Source organism: Rutidosis leptorrhynchoides, chromosome 6, assembly GCF_046630445.1.
Source record: "Rutidosis leptorrhynchoides isolate AG116_Rl617_1_P2 chromosome 6, CSIRO_AGI_Rlap_v1, whole genome shotgun sequence".
Taxonomy (NCBI): Eukaryota; Viridiplantae; Streptophyta; class Magnoliopsida; order Asterales; family Asteraceae; genus Rutidosis; species Rutidosis leptorrhynchoides.
Window position 1 is genome coordinate 323,644,397 of NC_092338.1, and position 21,727 is coordinate 323,666,123.

At 33.2% G+C, this 21,727-nt stretch overlaps 1 non-coding gene across 1 annotated transcript; it reads left to right on the plus strand.

Annotated features, from left to right (window-relative positions):
• The first annotated feature begins 4,884 nt into the window (after positions 1-4,884).
• LOC139856559 (small nucleolar RNA R71) lies at positions 4,885-4,991 on the plus strand. The gene has a single exon (XR_011762032.1). It is a non-coding gene; the product is annotated as a small nucleolar RNA R71 (small nucleolar RNA).
• The last annotated feature ends 16,736 nt before the right edge of the window (positions 4,992-21,727 follow it).

The following is a 21,727-nucleotide window of genomic DNA, read 5'->3' on the forward strand; positions in this document are numbered from 1 at the left end:
TTCTTCTTCATCACTCCAATTTGAAACCTCCCCAACTTCCAATATTAGCTTTTCAGATGTCGTTGAAAACATATTTATATTTTCATTCTGAGGGTTTGCTTTGGTGGTGAAATTGTGATTAACTTCATTGTCAACTTCCATCGGACCATGTATGTAATGTTTAACTCCGTGACCATTAACTTTAAATTCAATCCCGTTTGAATTTATCAACTCTATTATTCCATATGGGAAAACTCTTTTGACTATGAATGGTCCAGACCATCTTGATTTCAATTTTCCAGGAAATAGCTTGAATTGTGAATTAAAAAGAAGAACTCTGTCTCCTTCCTTAAATTCTTTTGAACTTCTGATTCTTTTATCATGCCATTTCTTCATTCTTTCCTTATAGATTAACGAATTTGTATATGCATCATGTCTTATTTCTTCTAATTCGTTTAGCTGACTTAATCGTAGACGTCCAGCTTCATGTAAATGAAGATTACATGTCTTCAAAGCCCAAAATGCTTTGTGCTCTATTTTTACTGGAAGGTGACATGCTTTTTCGTAAACGAGTCTAAAAGGTGTGGCTCCAATTGGAGTTTTTTAGGATGTTCTAAATGCCCAGAGTGCATCCTCCAATTTCATGGACCATTCCTTCGGATTTGCTCCTACTGTTTTCTCTAGAATACATTTTAATGCTCGGTTGGTATTTTCAACTTGTCCACTTGTTTGTGGATGATAAGCGGTTGAGATTTTATGAGTTACTCCATATCTTTTGAGAACTTTCTCAAGTTGATTATTACAAAAATGAGTACCCCGATCACTTATTAAAGCTTTTGGTGTTTCGAACCTTGCAAAAAGACGTTTTAAGAAGTTGACTACAACTCGTGCATCGTTAGTTGGGAGAGCTTGTGCTTCCGCTCATTTAGATACATAATCAAAGGCAACGAGAATGTAGAGATTATTATGAGATTTTGGAAATGGACCCATAAAGTCAATACCCCAAACGTCGAAAACTTCACATACTTGAATGACATTTTGTGGCATTTCATCACGTTGACTTATTTTTCCGGCCCTTTGACATGCATCACAAGATTTACAAAGAAGGTGTGCGTCTTTAAAAATTATAGGCCAATAGAATCCATCGTTTTAAACTTTTCTTGCGGTAAGCTGAGGCCCATAATGCCCTCCTGTTGGTCCTGTGTGACAATGGTTTAAGATTTGGCTAGCTTCATCCCCAAATACACATCGATGTATTATTCCATCGGGACAACTTTTAAACAAATGTGGATCTTCACAAAAATAATGTTTTATATCACTAAAGGATTTCTTTCGTTTTTGGTACGACAACCCTTTTTCAAGGAATCCATATACTAAGTAGTTTGCAAAGTCTGCAAACCATGGAATTTCACTATAATCGATTTTCATGAGATATTCATCAGGAAAGTTATCTTGTATGGCCGATTCATTTAGAACTTCTAATTCAGGTTTCTCAAGACGAGAAAGATGATCAGCAGCGAGATTTTCTGCTCCCTTTTTGTCTCCAATTTCAATATCGAATTCTTGTAAGAGTAAGATCCAACGGATTAATCGTGGTTTGACATCTTGTTTTGAGAAAAGGTATCTAAGAGCAGAATGATCAGTATAGACTACCGTTTTTGCTAGAACGAGATATGAACGGAATTTATCAAAAGCAAAGACAATAGCAATGAGTTCTTTTTCAGTAGTTCTGTAATTCGTTTGTGCTCCTTGCAACGTCTTACTAGCATAATAAATAGGTTGAAATCGTTTTTCAATTCTTTGACCTAAAACGGCTCCCATTGCAAAATCACTTGCATCGCACATGAGTTCAAATGGTAGATTCCAATTTGGAGTTATCATGATTGGTGCATTAGTGAGTTTTTCTTTAAGAATATTAAAAGATTTGATGCATTCATCTGAAAAGATGAATGGAGCATCTTTTTCAAGGAGTTTGTTCATAGGAGTGGCAATTTTAGAAAAGTCTTTTATGAAATGTCGGTAAAAATCGGCATGCCCTAGAAAACTCCTAACTCCTCTAACATTGGTGGAATGTGGAAGTTTAGCAATTACATCTATTTTAGCTCTATCCACTTCAATTCCTTCACTTGAAATTTTATGACCAAGAACAATGCCTTTTTTAACCATGAAATGGCATTTCTCCCAATTAAGTACTAGATTTGATTTTTTGCATCTAATAAGCATTCATTCAAGATTAACTAGACATGTTTCAAAAGTATCACCGAAGACTGAAAAGTCATCCATGAAAACTTCCATGCATTCCTCTATCATGTCGTGAAAAATCGTCATCATGCACCTTTGAAAGGTTGCAGGGGCGTTGCAAAGTCCAAATGGCATGCGTTTGTAAGCAAAAGTACCATAAGGGCACGTGAAGGTGGTTTTCACTTAGTCCTCGGGTGCGATTGGAATTTGAAAGTATCCAGAGAAACCGTCAAGAAAACAATAGTAACTGTTCCCAGCTAACCTTTCTAACATTTGATCAATGAAAGGTAAGGGAAAGTGATCTTTTCTGGTGGCGTCATTTAATTTTCTATAATCAATACAAACACGCCATCCTGTTACAGTCCTAGTAGGAATAAGCTCATCTTTTTCATTTGTGATGGCAGTGATGACACCCTTCTTAGGTACGCATTGAACTGGGCTTACCCATGGACTATCAGAGATTGGATAAATTAATCCTGCATCGAGTAATTTAATAATTTCTTTCTTAACAACATCTTGCATATTAGAATTTAGTCTTCGTTGGTGTTGCACATATGGTTACTGACCTTCTTCCATAAGGATTTTATGTGTACAATACGAAGGACTTATACCTTTAATGTCATGAATCTTCCATGCAATAGCTGGTTTATGAGCTTTTAGCACAGAAATGAGTTGAGATTTTTCATTTTTCGTAAGAGAAGACGAGATTATTACAGGTAATTCAGATTCACCATGTAAACAAGCGTATTCCAAATGGTTTGGAAGTGGCTTTAACTTTAATATCGGTGGTTCTTCTATCGATGATTTGTATCGATATCTGTCTTCCTCTTTTAGCATTTGAAGTTCTTCTGTTGTTGGTTCGTATTCATTAGCCATGAGTGTAGCTAAAATTTCAGCTTCATCAATTGGTTCAGTTCTTTCTCCTAAAGAACATTCTTCTATTCCTTGTAATTCTGGAAATTCTTGTAATAATTCTGCATGTGAATCTATAGTTTGAACATAATAACATATATCATCTGCAGATTGCGGTTGTTGCATGGCTCTATCAACAAAAAAGGTAACACTCTCGTCCTCTATACTTAGGGTCAGTTTCTTACCGAACACGTCTATTATTGTTTTAGCCGTATTTAAGAATGGTCTTCCTAATATAAGAGGAACTCGAGAATCTTCTTCCATGTCTAGAATAACAAAGTCTACTTGAAATACTAAAGTACCAATTTTAACTAGCATGTTCTCCATTATCCCTCTAGGATATTTTTGTTGATCGATCGGCTATTTGTATCCTTATTCGTGTTGGTTTCAATTCTCCAAGGACTAGTTTAGTGTATAATGAATATGGCATTAAATTTATACTAGCGCATAAGTCTGCAAATGCTTCTATTGAACTAAGGCTACCCAGAAAATATGAAATTGTGAAACTTCCTGGATCTGATAATTTTTCTGGTATCTTATTCAACAACACTGCAGAACAATTAGCATTCATTGTAACAGCCGAGAGTTCTTCCATTTTCTGTCTATTTGTGATTAGATCTTTCAGGAATTTAGCGTATCTTGGCATTTCTAAAATCACATCAATGAAAGGAAGATTGACATTTATTTGTTTAAACATATCCAAGAATTTGGATTGCTCAGCTTCAAGTCTTTCTTTTCTCATTTTACTCGGGTATGAAAGTGGTGGTTGGTACGGTTTAATATAAGGTTTTGCCTTAACTGTGTTATCTTCATTAACCTTTTCAACTACCGGTTCTGGTTCCTTCTCTTGCTCAGGCTGTGGTACTGTGTAGTAGGAATAGAGTCATCAGAAATTACAGGCATTTCAATTTAAGTGTAATACCACTTCTTGTGGTAATGGCTTTAGCTGTTTCATTTCGAGGGTTAGCATTTGTATCGCTAGGTAGACTCCCCTGTTTTCTTTCACCAATTAACCTTGCTAGGTTACTTACTTCTTGTTCCAGATTTTGGATTGAAGCTTGTTGATTTCTAAATGCTTGAGCATTTTGTTCATTAGTTTGTTTCTGAGATGTAAATAACTGGTTTTGAGATTCTATTAGTTTTGCCATCATTTCATCCAAATTTGTCTTTTTCTCATCGGTTTATGGTGGTTTATTAAAATAACCAGGTCTTTGCTGATTGTAAGTATTGTTGGATACTTGTTGATTGCTAGGACCTTGTTGGTTGTTATGCTGAGCATTTGGATTGTACGGAATGTTTTGATTTTGATTGTAGTTTGACCTTGGCGGTTGATAATTATTTTGATAATTATTTTCCAGCCTTTGGTTCATATTTGAAACATTCTCTCTTTGTTCCATTATTTGTTCAATACTGATACAATCTTTTGTCAAATGTGGTCCTCCACATTGCTCACAACTAATGCGTATTGCGTGAATATCTTTAGTCATCTTTTCCATTCGTCTCTCGAAAGCATCTAACTTTACAGAAATGGAATCAAAGTCATGGCTAGAATCGGCTCTAGCCGCTTTAGATGAACGAAAAATATCTTTTTCTTGATGCCACTCATGTGAGTGGGAGGCTGTGTTATCAATAATTTTGTGAGCTTCAGTTGCAGTTTTCTTCATAATAGAACCACCAGCTGCTGTGTCGGTGTCTTTTCATGTAGCGACGTTGACACCTTGGTAGAATATTTGTACTATTTTATAAGTGTCTATACCGTGTTGAGGACATCCTCTCAACAACTTTCCGAATCTTGTCCACGCCTCATATAATGTTTCATTTGGGTTTTGTGCGAACGTAGAAATTTTTTCTTGAAGTCTCACTGCTTTAGATGCCGGAAAGAATCTTTTAAGAAATTTCTCAACTAAAACATCCCATGTATCAATCGCTCCTTCGGGTAACGATTCTAACCAATCTTTGGCTTCTCCCTTTAAAGTCCAGGGAAACAACATGGGATAGATCTGTTCATTCTCAATTTCTCTGATTTTAAATAGAGTACAGATCCTATTAAAGGTTCGAAGATGTTCGTTTGGATCTTCTTTTGGCGTACCACTAAATTGGTACTGATTAGTTACCATGTGTAGGATTTGTCCTTTGATTTCATAATCTGGCGCATTAACGTCTGGTTGAATAATTGTGTGACCTTGGCCAGTGCGTGTAGCTCTCATTCGATCTTCCATACGTAGAGGTTCAGATTTTCCATGATTGAATTTGTTGAATCTAAATCACTAGAGGATTCTGATTTAATGATTTCTTCCTCGACAACCTCTGGTTGTATGATTTGTGGTTCAGGAGGAATGATTAGTGGTTTAGGATCTCTGAATTGTCCTTGAATATCCTTCGGGTCCTCAATTGTGAAGTCGGGTTCAAAAAATGGATTATCGGAAATTTGAGTTGGAGTACTTATTCGACTAGATGATGATTCTAAAGAAAAATCAACGGCGACGATATTGGCTAGATGTCTTGATCGAGTTACAGGTGGTGAACGTATAAAAGGTGGCGAACGTTTTGCTCGGTGCATTCACTGAATATCCTATTAGTTATAAAGATGAAAATTATATAAGTTATCAAATTAATAGACTTTTCTGATTTTGCCCACGTTTCGAATAGCCAATAGATGCAGCAGGTAGCCAGGACCCTTTAAATTGAAAATCCACAACTCGCCACTAACAAATCCAACTATTACTACGAACCAGAAAATTTGGATGTCTATTAATTTAATCGCTTTTTATAATTTTTCGTCGAAATTTTGAAATAAAAACTAGAGCGTAGAAATGAAAAAGAGAAAGCGCGTCAAAAAACAATCATCGAAAAACAATTTAAACTTAGAAATGAAAGTTTTACGTTTAAAACTTAGCGTCTAAAAATCTTACAACTAAAAGTTGCGACTAAAGTTCTAAAGGTACCCAATTCTAAAGGAAAAACGGCAATTACTTAAAAGGCACTAAAATTTATTAAATATTAAAACGCTAAGTGATGTCGTAAATTTCTAAGGCTTTTAAAATCTAGTTCTAAGAAAAAGATCTTAAGGGAAAATTACGGCAAAAACTAAAAATTAAACATAAACTAAGGCGAAAAGGACTAAAATTATAATTACGAACGAAACGATTAAAAAGATACAATTAATAAAAAGATATAAAAGAAAAATGATAAAAATAAAATTTATATAAAAATATTATTATTATATTATTAGTAAATTATTATATAAAAATATTAATTGATCTATATAATAAATAAGATAATAAAAACTTGAAATTACAAATTAAAACTAAACTAAATATAAATATATACTATAATTAAACCCTAATTAGGTTAAAGAAAATAAAAATATATATATATATAAACCCTAATCCGTAATTAATGCGTTTAAGGATACAGACCTGTCAGACAGACTACGCGATCGCGTAGCTTTATGCTTTATAATTCTGCGATCTCGTAGAATAATGCTACTAGGTTCGTCTGGTTAGGCTTAAACAGTCTGGCCCAGTCACCTGCCTAGTCACGATTTTAATTAATAATTGTTTTGGGCTTCTGTTGGGTTCCGAATTAAATTGGCCCAATTCGATTTTTTTTATTTGATTTTAATTTTTACAAAATAAAAGATAGATAATTTATATAAAATAAAAATTACTTATATTTTAAAAACTTAAAATAAAAATAATTTTTATAGACAAAATCTTAAATATATATATATATATATATATATATATTATATTATATTTTTTAACACTTATTACAAAAACAATACATTTTTACAAAATTAGAAATAAAAATTATATATTTTTACACGAATATAAATTACAAAAATATAGCGTTTTTCAAAAAGTATCCCAGGCAGCGGCGCCAAAAATACTTGATGTGCGAGCGATGGTATACGAAATACTATTATAGTTTACTACAAAATACTATTAAATACGATACAATTTACATAAGTTATTTATTTATTTATAGAATGGATATACCTAAATCTTGCTACAACACTTATAGGCAGTGTACCTAATCGTAGAGTATTGTAGTTTTTAGTAAGTCCGGTTCGTTCCACAGGGATCCAGATAATTTTACACTATATTTTTCACAACTATATTTATACAAAAATATATATTTACATATAAGTAGTATTATTATTATAAAAGGAGGGTTTTACCGTTTAATGACCGGTTTATCGATTTTAAGTCTTATATTACAGTTAAAACGTAATGAAAAATATTATAAATAAAATATAATATAATTTAAAGCGTAAAGTAAATGACGATAAATAAAAGTGCGATAATTAAAAGTGCGATAATTTAAAGTACGATAAATAAAATGACGGTAAATAAAAGTACGATGAGATATAAAATAAGAGAATTATGCTTATTTAAACTTCCGTAATCATGATGTTTGACATTTTGATTTTAATTTATTAACAGGGGTTAATTGTCCTTTGTCCTCGATTATTTGATATGTCCATCTGATTTTGTCCATAATAGTCCACCGGTCATAATTATAAAGTGCGAGAGTCTTCGCCAAATTAACATTATACCCGAAGTCAAATATTTCAACTAATTGGGGACTTAAACTGTAACAAGATTTTTAATACTTTGTTAATGATTACACCAGGTTATCGACTGCGTGTAATTCAAGGTTTTAATACTTTGTTAACAATTACACCAATTACCCTTGAATGTAATCCACCCCTGTTTTAATGAGTCCATTGACTATTAATCCATCCCCGTCTCCGGTCAAATGAACAATTATTAGTATTTATAAATATCCCAGCCACCGTACCCGATCAAGCGTATGTGGTTATATATAGATACGTCAAATTATAAATCTCTATATTAAATTAACGAGATATCATTTAGTTAATCAAATATAAAGCCCATTAATAGCCCATAGTCCAATTTTCACAAGTGTCGGTCTTTTGTCCAAACCCCAATTGTGGTCCAAAGCCCAATAACCCTGTCTTAATATTTAGTCCAACATCACAATTACTTCGGCTTAAATAAGCATAATAATAACTTAGCTACTAGACATTAATTTAAAAAGGAAGAACAAAGCTTACAGTGATTATTAATTTCGTAGCGTTACACAGACAGAGTTTCAATTTTAAAAATCGTAAAACATTCGTTATAATAACCCAACTAACTTATTATTAATCTTAAATTAAAATTAAAATTATAAATATAAATTTATAAATATAGATTGAGAGATTGAAGTAGAAAAGGGGTGCATCATTCGGCAGAAGGCTCGGCCTTTTATAGGCCAATTCTGACCTGTGCAGCTCCACGATCGCGATGATGTGAGGCCTTTGAGCTTCGCGGTCGCGAGGTATTGGATTCTAGCTCATCACTTAATTAAAACGTGGGTTGCTGATAATTATAATATAATATATATATAATTAATTATATATTATATTATATTGTTGTGCATAGTTGACTTGTAATTTTAGCTCCGTTGAGTTGTACGTTGATAATTGGTTCATGTCTTGGTTCCGAATTTTCAAACGTCTTTTCGTACGATTAGATATCTTGTACTTTGCGTTTTACGGCTTGTACATTTATCAATATTTAGACGTTATTTGTAGTGACCCGAACTTTTCCATGTTTATATATTAAATGAAAACTATGCTTACATGATTAAATGTTTCCAACATGTTAAGCAATTAAACTTGTTAAGACTTGATTAATTGAAATAGGTTTCATGTGGACAATTGACCACCCAAGTTGACCGGCGATTCACGAACATTAAAAACTTGTAACAACTACATGATGATATATAAATGGATATATATATATAGTTAACATGAGATTATTATAAGTAAATATCTCACTAAGTATATTAACAATGAGTTATATACATAAAAATGAGACTAGTGAATTCAGAAACTCGAATCGATATATATAACGATTATCGTTATAACAACGTCTTACTAAATACATATGTATCATATTAAGATATTAATATATACTATGTTTAACATGATAAAATGATAATTAAATATATCATTAAGTGAGTAATAATAAACTACATATGTAAAAACAAGACTACTAACTTAAGAGTTTCGAAACGAGTTATATATATAACGATTATCGTTGTAACGACATTTTAATATATATATCGTATTAAGATATATTCATACACCATGTTATCATGATAATATGATAATTTAACATCTCACTAAATATAATAAACAATGGGTTAACTACATTAAATAAGATCGTTATCTTAAAGGTTTCAAAAACAACACTTACATGTAACGACAAACAATGACTTAACGACTCAGTTAAAATGTATATACATGTAGTGTATTAATATGTATTAATACACTTTTAGAAGACTTCAAGACACATATCAAAACACTCATACTTATCAAAGTTGGTCACAATTACACTCTCATTCGTTTTCATCAACAATTCTACTCGTATGCACCCGTATTCGTACTCGTACAATACATAACTTCTAGATGTATTTACTATTAGTATATACACTCCAATGATCAGCTCTTAGCAGCCCTTGTGAGTCACCAACACATGTAGGAACTATCATTTGGAAACTAGCATGACTTATGAGCAAGGAAACAAAACAAGAACTCCTTTTAACCCCACTCACCCTTCACCACTCACCACCCACTCCATTTCACTTCCAATTCTCTTTCTAATTCTCTCTCAACACGTACACACACTTATGAACGAATTTTTCCAGTAAACTAATCATCATCTTCATCAAAAATTACTTCAAGAATTAAGCTATAATCATCATAGGAAGAACACTTCAAGAACACTTCAAAAATCCTTTCAAGTTTACTAGTTTACTTCCAAGCTGTCTAATCCATTCCAAGTAATCATCTAATATCAAGAAACCTTTGTTATCTAAAGTAGGTTATCTTTCTTATTCAAGGTAATATTCATATTCAAACTTTGATTCGATTTCTATAACTATAAACTATCTTAGTTCGAGTAAAAATCTTACTTAAACTTGTTTTTGTGTCATGATCCTACTTCAAGAACTTTCAAGCCATCCAAGATCCTTTGAAGCTAGATCATTTCTTATCACTTCTAGTAGGTTTACCTACTAAACTTGAGGTAGTAATGATGTTCATAACATCATTCAATTCATATATATATAACTATCTTATTCGAAGATTTAAACTTGTAATCACTAGAACATAGTTTAGTATATTCTAAACTTGTTCGCAAACAAAGTTAATCCTTCTAACTTAACTTTTAAAATTAATTAAACACATGTTCTATATCTATATGATATGCTAACTTAATGATTTAAAACCTGGAAACACGAAGAACACCGTAAAACCGGATATACGCCGTCGTAGGTAAACCGGGGGCTGTTTTGGTTTGGATAATTAAAAACTATGATAAGCTTTGATTTAAAGGCTATTCTTCTGGGAAAATAATTTTTCTTATGAACATGAAACTATATCCAAAAATCATGGTTAAACTCAAAGTGGAAGTATGTTTTCCAAAATGGTCATCTAGACGTCGTTCTTTCGACTGAAATGACTACCTTTACAAAAACGACTTGTAACCTGTATTTCTGACTATAAACTTATATTTTTTCTGTTTAGATTCATAAACTTAAGTTCAATATGAAACCATAGCAACTTGAATCACTCAAAACGGATTTAAAACGAAGAAGTTATGGGTAAAACAAGATTGGATAATTTTGCTTGTTGTAGCTACGTGAAATTTGTAACAAATCTATACAAATCATAACTTAACCAACTTATATTGTATTATACATGTATTCTAACATATATTATGTAATCTTGAGATACCATAGACATGTATACAATATTTTGACATATCATATCGACCCATCTATATGTTTTATTTGGAACAACCATAGACACTCTATATGCAGTAATGTTTGAGTTAGCTATACAGGGTTGAGGTTGATTCCAAAATAATATATATACTTTGAGTCGTGATTGAGTCTGAGACTTGTAGACACTGGGTCGTGGATTGATTCGAGATAATATATATATTGATTTATTTCTGTACATCTAACTGTGGACAACTAGTTGTAGGTTACTAACGAGGACTGCTGACTTAATAAACTTAAATCGTTAAAACGTAATAAAAATGTTGTGAATGTATTTTGATCATACTTTGATATATATGTACATATTTGTTATAGGTTCGTGAATCGACCAGTGGCCAAGTCTTATTTCCGGCAAAGTAAAAATCTGTGAAAGTGAGTTATAGTCCCATTTTTAAAATCTAATATTTTTGGGATGAGAATACATGCAGTTTTATAAATGTTTTACGAAATAGACACAAGTAATCGAAACTACATTCTATGGGTGAATGATCGAAGCCGAATATGCCCCTTTTTGCTTGGTAGCCTAAGAATTAGTAAACCGATCTACTAATTGACGCGAATCCTAAAGATAGATCTATTAGGCCTAACAAACCCCATCCATGGTTGCAGATGCTTTAGTACTTCGATGTTGTTTTATCATGTCCGATGGATGTCCCGGAATGATGGGGGATATTCTTATATGCATCTTGTTAATGTCAGTTTCCAGGTGTTCAATCCATATGAATGATTTTTATGCATGCATGTTGTTTACAAGAAATGGAAATATGAAATCTTGTGGTCTATTATTACGAATTGATAAATATATAGGTTAAACCTATAACTCACCAACATTTTGTTGACGTTTAAAGAATGTTTATTCTCAGGTGATCATTAAGAGCTTCCGCTGTTGCATGCTAATTTATGGACAAGAGTTGGAGTCAGCATGCTTGTATAATATTGTTTAAAAACTGCATTCAAAGATTTAAATTGATGTGTAACATTATTGTAAACCATTATGTAATAATCGTGTGAAAACGCTATATTTTAGATTATCATTATTTGATAATCGTCGTAATATTTTTAAACCTTTATCGATAAAATAAAGGTTATGGTTTGTTTAAAAATCGAATGCAGTCTTTGAAAAACGTCTCATATAGAGGTCAAAACCTCGCAACAAAATCAATTAATATGGAACGTTTATAATCGATATGAATGGGACATTTCAGTTTGTATCCGAGCGTTGGTCTTAGAGAACCAGAAATTTGCATTAGTGTGTCTTACCGAGTTTGTTATGATGCATTAGTGAGTCTGGACTTCGACCGTGTTTTCTTAAAAAAAAAAAATTGATTGCTTAACACTTTTTGTTGGAAACTATATATTATTAACTTGTAAATATTATGTGATATATTAATCTCTTAACGTGTTTGATATTGTGTGATAGATGTCTACCTCTAGTACAAATTCCATCGACTCACCTAATAATAATGAAGAGTCGAATATATTTTGGGAAGATTCACAAATTTCCGAGGAGGAACCGGAAGAGGAGGAACCGGAAGAGGAGGAACCTGAAGAGGAGGAACCGGAAAAAGAGGAACCGGAAGAAGAAGAGTTTCCGGAGGAAGAAATATTAATAACTACAGAAAAACGATTAAATAAAAGAAAATCCTCAACCAATGGACCAAAGTTAAAAATGATCAATGGTGTTTCCGCCAAGGAAGCAAAATATTGGAAAAATTACCAGTTTTTTGATGATTCGGATCCCGATGAGGATTCCGATGATGTTATAGAAATTACCTCGACCCAATTTGAAAAAGCAAAAGAAAACAATAAGGAAAAAGGCATTAAAATAGAAAACCCCGAGCCCAAAAACCGATGAACTTTATGTTAACATGAAGTACCCTGATGGGGTGTACCGTAAACACCCGTATTTCTTAAACTTTCACTATAACCCGGGAACATCTAAGCCACCAGGTTTTTCTAGACCATTTGAGAAAAGAACAGCTCGTATTAGGGGAGCACCATATATCCCTAGGAAATTAGCGAAATGAACCAAGTCCGAAGAGGAAGAAACGAGTGAGTCGGAATAAAGAGTTGTAATCATGTTGTGTAATATATGTATTGTAGTGTGCTTTTATTTTCATGTTATGTAAAAATTGCTTGTATTGTTTGTTAATTATCTTTTACGAATCTAATCCTCGTCTATTTTTACAGTATAAAAAAACACACAATGGACGTTAAGGATCGACAACCGAATATTTTAGAAGACCTAACCGGGGACATGATTGATGAAATCTTGTCTAGAGTCGGTCAGGATTCATCGGCACAATTATTTATGGCGAAATTAGTTTGTCAAACATTTGAAAGACGTTCCAGGCATGCCATAGTTTATAAAAGGATTTCTTTTAATAGATGGGGTATATCACATTGGGGAGACCATAAGTTACGCCGTGTTTTCTTTAAAGCATTGAATGTGGGGAACCCAGATGCAATTTTACGCTACGGGTTGAGAGCCTATTTTGACTCTACATATCCCAACGTAGGACTTCGTTCTTTAGAAAGAGCTTCAAATATGCAACATAAAGAAGCATGTTATGTCTACGGGTTAGTAATGTTCGCTTCTCACCAAATCAAGAAAAAGAACATAGGATTGCAACTACTAAATAAAACATTCCCACAAGTGACGGATTCAGTAGTTGGGGTGAGAAATAAGATTTTTAGATTATTGCGGGGCTGTTGGGCATTACGTAACCCCCGTCCTTTTGAAAACGTTACAACATGCTGCCTAGCCAACGGTCACAATGGTTATTTTCCACAAGATCAAGGATGGGAAATAGTACTAGTAAAACCCGAATGCATGAATTGTTTCTGGACTTATGAATTACGTGTCTTTATTGCCTTTGCTGAACGACTTGCGTATTAACTAGAATTGTCTTCGCAACTGCCTTGTATTAAAGTTATTGTGTGCTATATTTCATACTATATGTAGAATAGCGGTATTGTAAGTTTGTAAAATATTGTATAAAAGTTTGAACGCGAAATATTATTGTAATCAGTTTTTCATATAGAATTGTAGTAGTTGAATTGTATATTAGCTACTAAGTATGAACTTAACGGGTAGGTACTACCCGAATGAAAAATTATAAAACGCTAATATGAAGAAAAAGCTTTTATAAATAAGTTCATATTATGCTACGAAATACTATTGACTACTCTTAATATTCTATATGATTAACTTAATTCTTTTGGCTATTTTTGAAGGGAATGGCACCGACTACTCTTCAGAACTTGAACATGAGCGAGGAAGACTTCCGTGTTTTCTTTGCAGCAAATATAGCTGCAGTACAAGCTGCGATGAAAAATAACAATAACTCTGGATCTAGCAGTGGAACTAATTCCACAAGAAATCGTGTAGGATGCTCCTACAATGAATTCACTGCCTACAAACCTCTGGAATTCGATGGAACCGAGGGTCCAATTGGAATAAACGGTGGACCGAGAAGGTCAAATCGGTGTTTGCTATAAGTAAGTACACTGAAGAAGATAAAGTAAAGTACGCTACGCATGCCTTCACAGGCACTGCTTTAACATGGTGGAATACCTATCTCGAGTAGGTGGGACAAGATACTGCCTACGCGCTACCGTGGTCGGCATTCAAACACCTGATGAATGAACAATATCGCCCCAGAAACAAGGTCAATAAGCTCAAAGTAGAGCTTAGAGGATTACGAACACAAGGATTCGACATTACCACGTATGAACGACGATTCACAGAGTTGTGCATATTATGTCCAAGAGTGTTCGAAGATGAAGAAGAGAAGATCGACGCATTTCTTAAAGGGTTACCAGAAAGGATTCAAGAAGATGTGAGTTCACACGAGCCCGCCTCCATACAAAAGGCAAGCCGTATGGCTCACAAACTAGTAAACCAGATTGAGGGTAGGATTAAGGAGCAGGCTGCCGAAAAAGCCAACATGAAACAGGTTAAGAGAAAGTGGAAAGAAACCAGTGACAAGGGTCATCAATACAATAACAACAACAATCACAACCACAATCACAATAACAATCATAACAACCGCAACAACAATCGCAACAATAACCGCAATCCTAACAATAACTACAACAAGAGTCCCAACAACAACAACTACTACAACAATCATTTCAACAACAGTAAAAATCCCAACAACAATCTCAACAACAACAATGGCAACAAAAACCAAAAACAGCCATGCCAAAGGTGTGAAGAGCATCACCCGGGGTTCTGCACGACATTTTGCAACATGTGTAAAATAAATGGTCATAGCGCGACGAATTGTGAGGTCTATGGACCAATGTATAACAGAATTAAAAGAATAAATAATGTCGAAACAAATAATGCCGCCATAGTTTGTTTTGGATGTGGAAAATCGGGCCACATTAATAGAGATTGCCCGAATAAAGGGAATACTAATGGGCATGGCCGCGGAAGAGTTTTCAATATTAATACGGCAGAAGCACAGGAAGACCCGGAGCTTGTTACGGGTACGTTTCTTATTGACAATAAATCTGCTTATGTTTTATTTGATTCGGGTGCGGATAGAAGCTATATGAGTAGAGATTTTTGTGCTAAACTAAGTTGTCTACCGACGCCCTTGGATAATAAATTTTTACTCGAATTAGCAAACGGTAAATTAATTACAGCAGATAATATATGTCGGAATCGAGAAATTAAACTGGTTAGCGAAACGTTTAACATTGATTTGATACCAGTAGAGTTAGGGAGTTTTGATGTGATAATCGGCATGGACTGGTTGAAAAAGGAGAGAGCAGAAATCGTATGTTACAAAAATGCAATTCGCATTGTACGAGAAAAAGGAAAACCCTTAATTGTGTACGGAGAAAAGAGCAACGCGAAGTTAAATCTTATTAGTAACCTGAAGGCGCGAAAACTAATAAGAAAAGGTTGGTATGCCATTCTAGCACACGTCGAGAAAGTCAATACCGAAGAAAAGAACATCAATGATGTTCCCATCGCAAAAGAATTTCCCGATGTATTTCCGAAAGAATTACCGGGACTACCTCCACATCGATCTATTGAATTTCAAATAGATCTCATACCAGGAGCTGCACCAATAGCTCGTGCTCCATACAGACTCGTACCCAGCGAAATAAAGGAACTCCAAAGCCAATTATAAGAACTTTTAGAGCTTGGTTTTATACGACCAAGTACATCACCATGGGGAGCTCCTGTTTTGTTTGTCAAAAAGAAGGATGGTACATTCAGGTTGTGTATCGACTACCGAGAGTTGAACAAATTTACCATCAAGAACCGTTACCCACTACCGAGAATCGATGACTTATTTGATCAACTAAAAGGCTCGTCAATTTATTCGAAGATCGATTTACGTTATGGGTATCATCAAATGCGGGTGAAAGAGGATGATATTCCGAAGACTGCTTTCAGGACGCGTTACGGTCATTACGAGTTTATGGTTATCCTGTTTGGTTTGACTAAAGCACCAGCTGTGTTCATGGACCTCATGAACTGTGTGTGTGGGCCATATCTCGACAAGTTTGTCATTGTTTTCATCGATGACATACTTATTTACTCAAAGAATGATCAAGAGCACGAAGAACATTTGAGAAAAGTGTTAGAATTGTTGAGGAAAGAAAAACTGTACGCTAAGTTTTCAAAGTGTGCATTTTGGTTGGAAGAAGTTCAATTTCTCGGTCACATAGTGAACAAAGAAAGTATTCAGGTGGATCTGGCAAAGATTGAAACCGTTGAAAAGTGGGAACCCCTAAAACTCTGAAGCATATACGCCAATTTTTAGGACTGGCTGGTTACTACAGAAGATTCATCCAAGATTTTTCCAAAATAGCAAAACCCTTGACTGCATTAACGCATAAAGGGAAGAAATTTGAATGGAAGGATGAACAAGAGAAAGCGTTTCAATTGTTGAAGAAAAAGTTAACTACTGCACCTATATTATCATTGCCTGAAGGGAATGATGATTTTGTGATATATTGTGACGCCTCAAAGCAAGGCCTCGGTTATGTATTAATGCAATGAATGAAGGTAATTGCTTATGCGTCTAGACAATTGAAGATTCACGAGCAAAATTATACGACACACGATTTGGAATTAGGTGATGTTATTTTTGCATTAAAGACTTGGAGGCACTATTTATATGGGGTCAAAATTATTATATATACCGACCACAAAAGTCTCCAACACATATTTAATCAGAAACAACTGAACATGAGGCAGCGTAGGTGGATTAAGTTATTGAATGATTACGATTTCGAGATTCGTTACCACCCGAGGAAGGCGAATGTGGTAGCCGACGCTTTGAGTAGAAAGGACAGAGAACCTATACGGGTAAAAGCTATGAATATAATTATTTGTACTAACCTTACTACTCAAATAAAGGAGGTGCAACGGGGAGTTGTAAAAGAAGGGAATTTGAAGAATGAAATACCCAAAGGATCGGAGAAACACCTTAATATTTGAAAAGACGGAACCCGGTATAGAGCTGAAAGAATTTGGGTACCAAAATTTGGAGATGTAAGAGAAATGGTACTTGGGGAAGCACATAAAACCAGATACTCAATACATCCCGGAGCAGGAAAGATGAACAAGGACCTCAAGAAACATTTTTGGTGGTTGGGTATGAAAGCCGATATTGCTAAATACGTAGGAGAATGTTTGACGTGTTCTAAGGTCAAAGCTGAACATCAGAAATCATCAGGTCTACTTCAACAACCCGAAATCCCAGAATGGAAATGGGAAAACATTACCATGGATTTCATCACTAAATTTCCAAGGACTGCAAGTGGTTTTGATACTATTTGGGTAATAGTCGATCGTCTCACCAAGTCAGCACACTTTCTGCCAATGAGAGAAGATGATAAAATGGAGAAATTGGCATGATTATATTTGAAGGAAGTTGTCTCCAGACATGGAATACCAATCTCTATTATCTCTGATAGGGATGGCAGATTTGTTTCAAGGTTTTGGCAGACATTACAGCAAGCATTGGGAACTCGTCTAGACATGAGTACTGCCTATCATCTACAAACTGATGGGCAGAGCGAAAGGACGATACAAATGCTTGAAGACATGCTACGAGCATGTATTATTGATTTTGAAAATAGTTGGGATCGACATCTACCGTTAGCTGAATTTTTCTACAACAACAGTTACACTATAGTATTGAGATGGCACCGTTTGAGGCACTTTATGGTAGAAAGTGCAGGTCTCTGATTTGTTGGAGTGAAGTGGGAGATAGACAAATCACGGGTCCAGAGATAATCCAAGAAACTACCGAGAAAATCATCCAAATTCAACAACGGTTGAAAACCGCTTATAGTCGACAAAAGAGCTACGCGGACCTTAAAAGGATAGATATAGAATTTGAAATTGAAGAGATGGTCATGCTTAAGGTTTCACCTTGGAAAGGCGTTGTTCAATTTGGTAAATGGGGGAAACTAAATCCAAGGTACATTGGGCCATTCAAGATTATAGATCGTATCGGACCAGTAGCTTACCAACTTGACTTACCTCAACAACTTGCCAATGTACATAATACCTTTCACGTCTCAAATATGAAGAAGTGCTTAGCTAAGGAAGATCTCACTATTCTTCTAGACGAAATTCAAATCAACGAAAAACTACAATTCGTTGAAGAACCTGTCGAAATAATGGATCGTGAAGTTAAAAGACTCAAGCAAAACAAAATATCGGTCGTTAAAGTTCGATGGAATGCTCGTAGAGGACCCGAGTTCACCTGGGAGCGTGATGATCAAATGAAGTTGAAATACCAGCACTTATTTCCAGAAGATGCGTCAACACCTTCAACAGCTTAAAATTTCGGGACGAAATTTATTTAACGGGTAGGTAATATAGTGACCCGAACTTTTCCATGTTTATATATTAAATGAAAACTATGTTTACATGATTAAATGTTTCCAACATGTTAAGAAATCAAACTTTTTAAGACTTGATTAATTGAAATAGGTTTCATGTAGACAATTGACCACCCAAGTTGACCGGCGATTCACGAACATTAAAAACTTGTAACAACTACATGATATATATATATATATATATATATATATATATATATATATATATATATATATATATATATATATATATATATATATATATATATATATATATATATATAGTTAAAATGAGATTAATATAAGTAAATATCTCACTAAGTATATTAACAATGAGTTATATACATAAAAATGAGACTAGTGAATTCAGAAACTCGAAACGATATATATAACGATTATCGTTATAACAACGTCTTACTAAATACATATGTATCATATTAAGATATTAATATACTATATTTAACATGATAAAATTATAATTAAATATATATTTAAGTGAGTAACAATAAACTACATATGTAAAAACAAGACTACTAACTTAAGAGTTTCGAAACAAGTTATATATATAACGATTATCGTTGTAACGACATTTTAATATATATATCGTATTAAGATATATTCATACACCGTGTTATCATGATAATATTATAATTTAACATCTCACTAAATATAATAAACAATGGGTTAACTACATTAACACTTACATGTAACGACTAACGATGACTTAACGGCTCAGTTAAAATGTATATACATGTAGTGTATTAAGATGTATTAATACACTTTTGGAAGACTTCAAGACACATATCAAAACACTCATACTTATCAAAGTTGGTTACAATTACACTCTCATTCGTTTTCATCAACAATTCTACTCGTATACACCAGTATTCGTACTCGTACAATACACAGCTTTTAGATGTATTTACTATTGGTATATACACTCCAATGATCAGCTCTTAGCTGTCCTTGTGAATCACCAACACATGTGGGAACCATCATTTGACAACTAGCATGACTTATGAGCAAGGAAACAAAACAAGAACTCCTTTTAACCCTATTCACCCTTCACCACTCACCACCCACTCCATTTCACTTCCAATTCTCTTTCTAATTCTCTCTCAACACCTACACACACTTATGAACGAATTTTTGTAGTAAACTAATCATCATCTTCATCAAAAATTACTTCAAGAATCAAGCTATAATCATCATTGGAAGAACACCTCAAGAACACTTCAAAAATCCTTTCAAGTTTACTAGTTTACTTCCAAGCTTTCTAATCCATTCCAAGTAATCATCTAAGATCAAGAAACCTTTATTATTTACAGTAGGTTATCTTTCTTATTCAAGGTAATATATATATATATATATATATATATATATATATATATATATATATATATATATATATATATATATATATATATATATATATATATGTGTGTGTGTGTGTGTGTGTGTGTGTGTGTGTGTGTGTATATTATGCAAGTGTGTATATATGTATATATTGTGCAAGTATATATATATATATATATATATATATATATATATGTATATATATATATGTATGTGTATATTATGCAAGTGTGTATATATGTATATATTGTGCAAGTATATATATATATATATATATATATATATATATATATATATATATATATATATATATATATATATATATATATATGCGTATATTATGCAAGTGTGTATATATGTATATATTATTCATATTCAAACTTTAATTCGATTTCTATAACTATAAACTATCTTAATTCGAGTAAAAATCTTACTTGAACTTGTTTTTGTGTCATGATCCTACTTCAAGAACTTTCAAGCCATCCAAGATCCTTTGAAACTAGATCATTTCTTGTCACTTCCAGTAGGTTTACCTACTAAATTGAGGTAGTAATGATGTTCATAACATCATTCGATTTATATATATATATATATATATATATATATATATATATATATATATATATATATATATATATATATATATATATATATATATATAACTATCTTATTCGAAGATTTAAACTTGTAATCACTAGAACATAGTTTAGTATATTCTAAACTTGTTCGTAAACAAGGTTAATCCTTCTAACTTAACTTTTAAAATTAATTAAACACATGTTCTATATCTATATTATATGCTAACTTAATAATTTAAAACCTGGAAACACGAAGAACACCGTAAAACCGGATATACGCCGTCGTAGTAAAACCGGGGGCTGTTTTGGTTTGGATAATTAAAAACTATGATAAACTTTTATTTAAAGGCTATTCTTCTGGGAAAATGATTTTTCTTATGAACATGAAACTATATCCAAAAATCATGGTTAAACTCAAAGTGGAAGTACGTTTTCCAAAATGGTCATCTAGACGTCATTATTTCGACTGAAATGACTACCTTTACAAAAAAAACTTTTAGCCTGTATTTTAGAATATAAACTTATATTTTTCTGTTTATATTCATAAACTTAAGTTCAATATGAAACCATAGCAACTTGAATCACTCAAAACGAATTTACAACGAAGAAGTTATGGGTAAAACAAAATTGGATAATATTGCTTGTTGTAGCTACGTGAAATTTGTAACAAATCTATACAAATCATAACTTAACCAACTCATATTGTATTATACATGTATTCTAACATATATTATGTAATCTTGGGATACCATAGACACGTATACAATGTTTTGACATATCATATCGACCCATTTATATATATTATTTGGAACAACCATAGACACTCTATATGCAGTAATGTTTGAGTTAGCTATACAGGGTTGAGGCTGATTCCAAAATAATATATATACTTTGAGTTGTGATCGAGTCTGAGACTTATAGAAACTGGGTCGTGGATT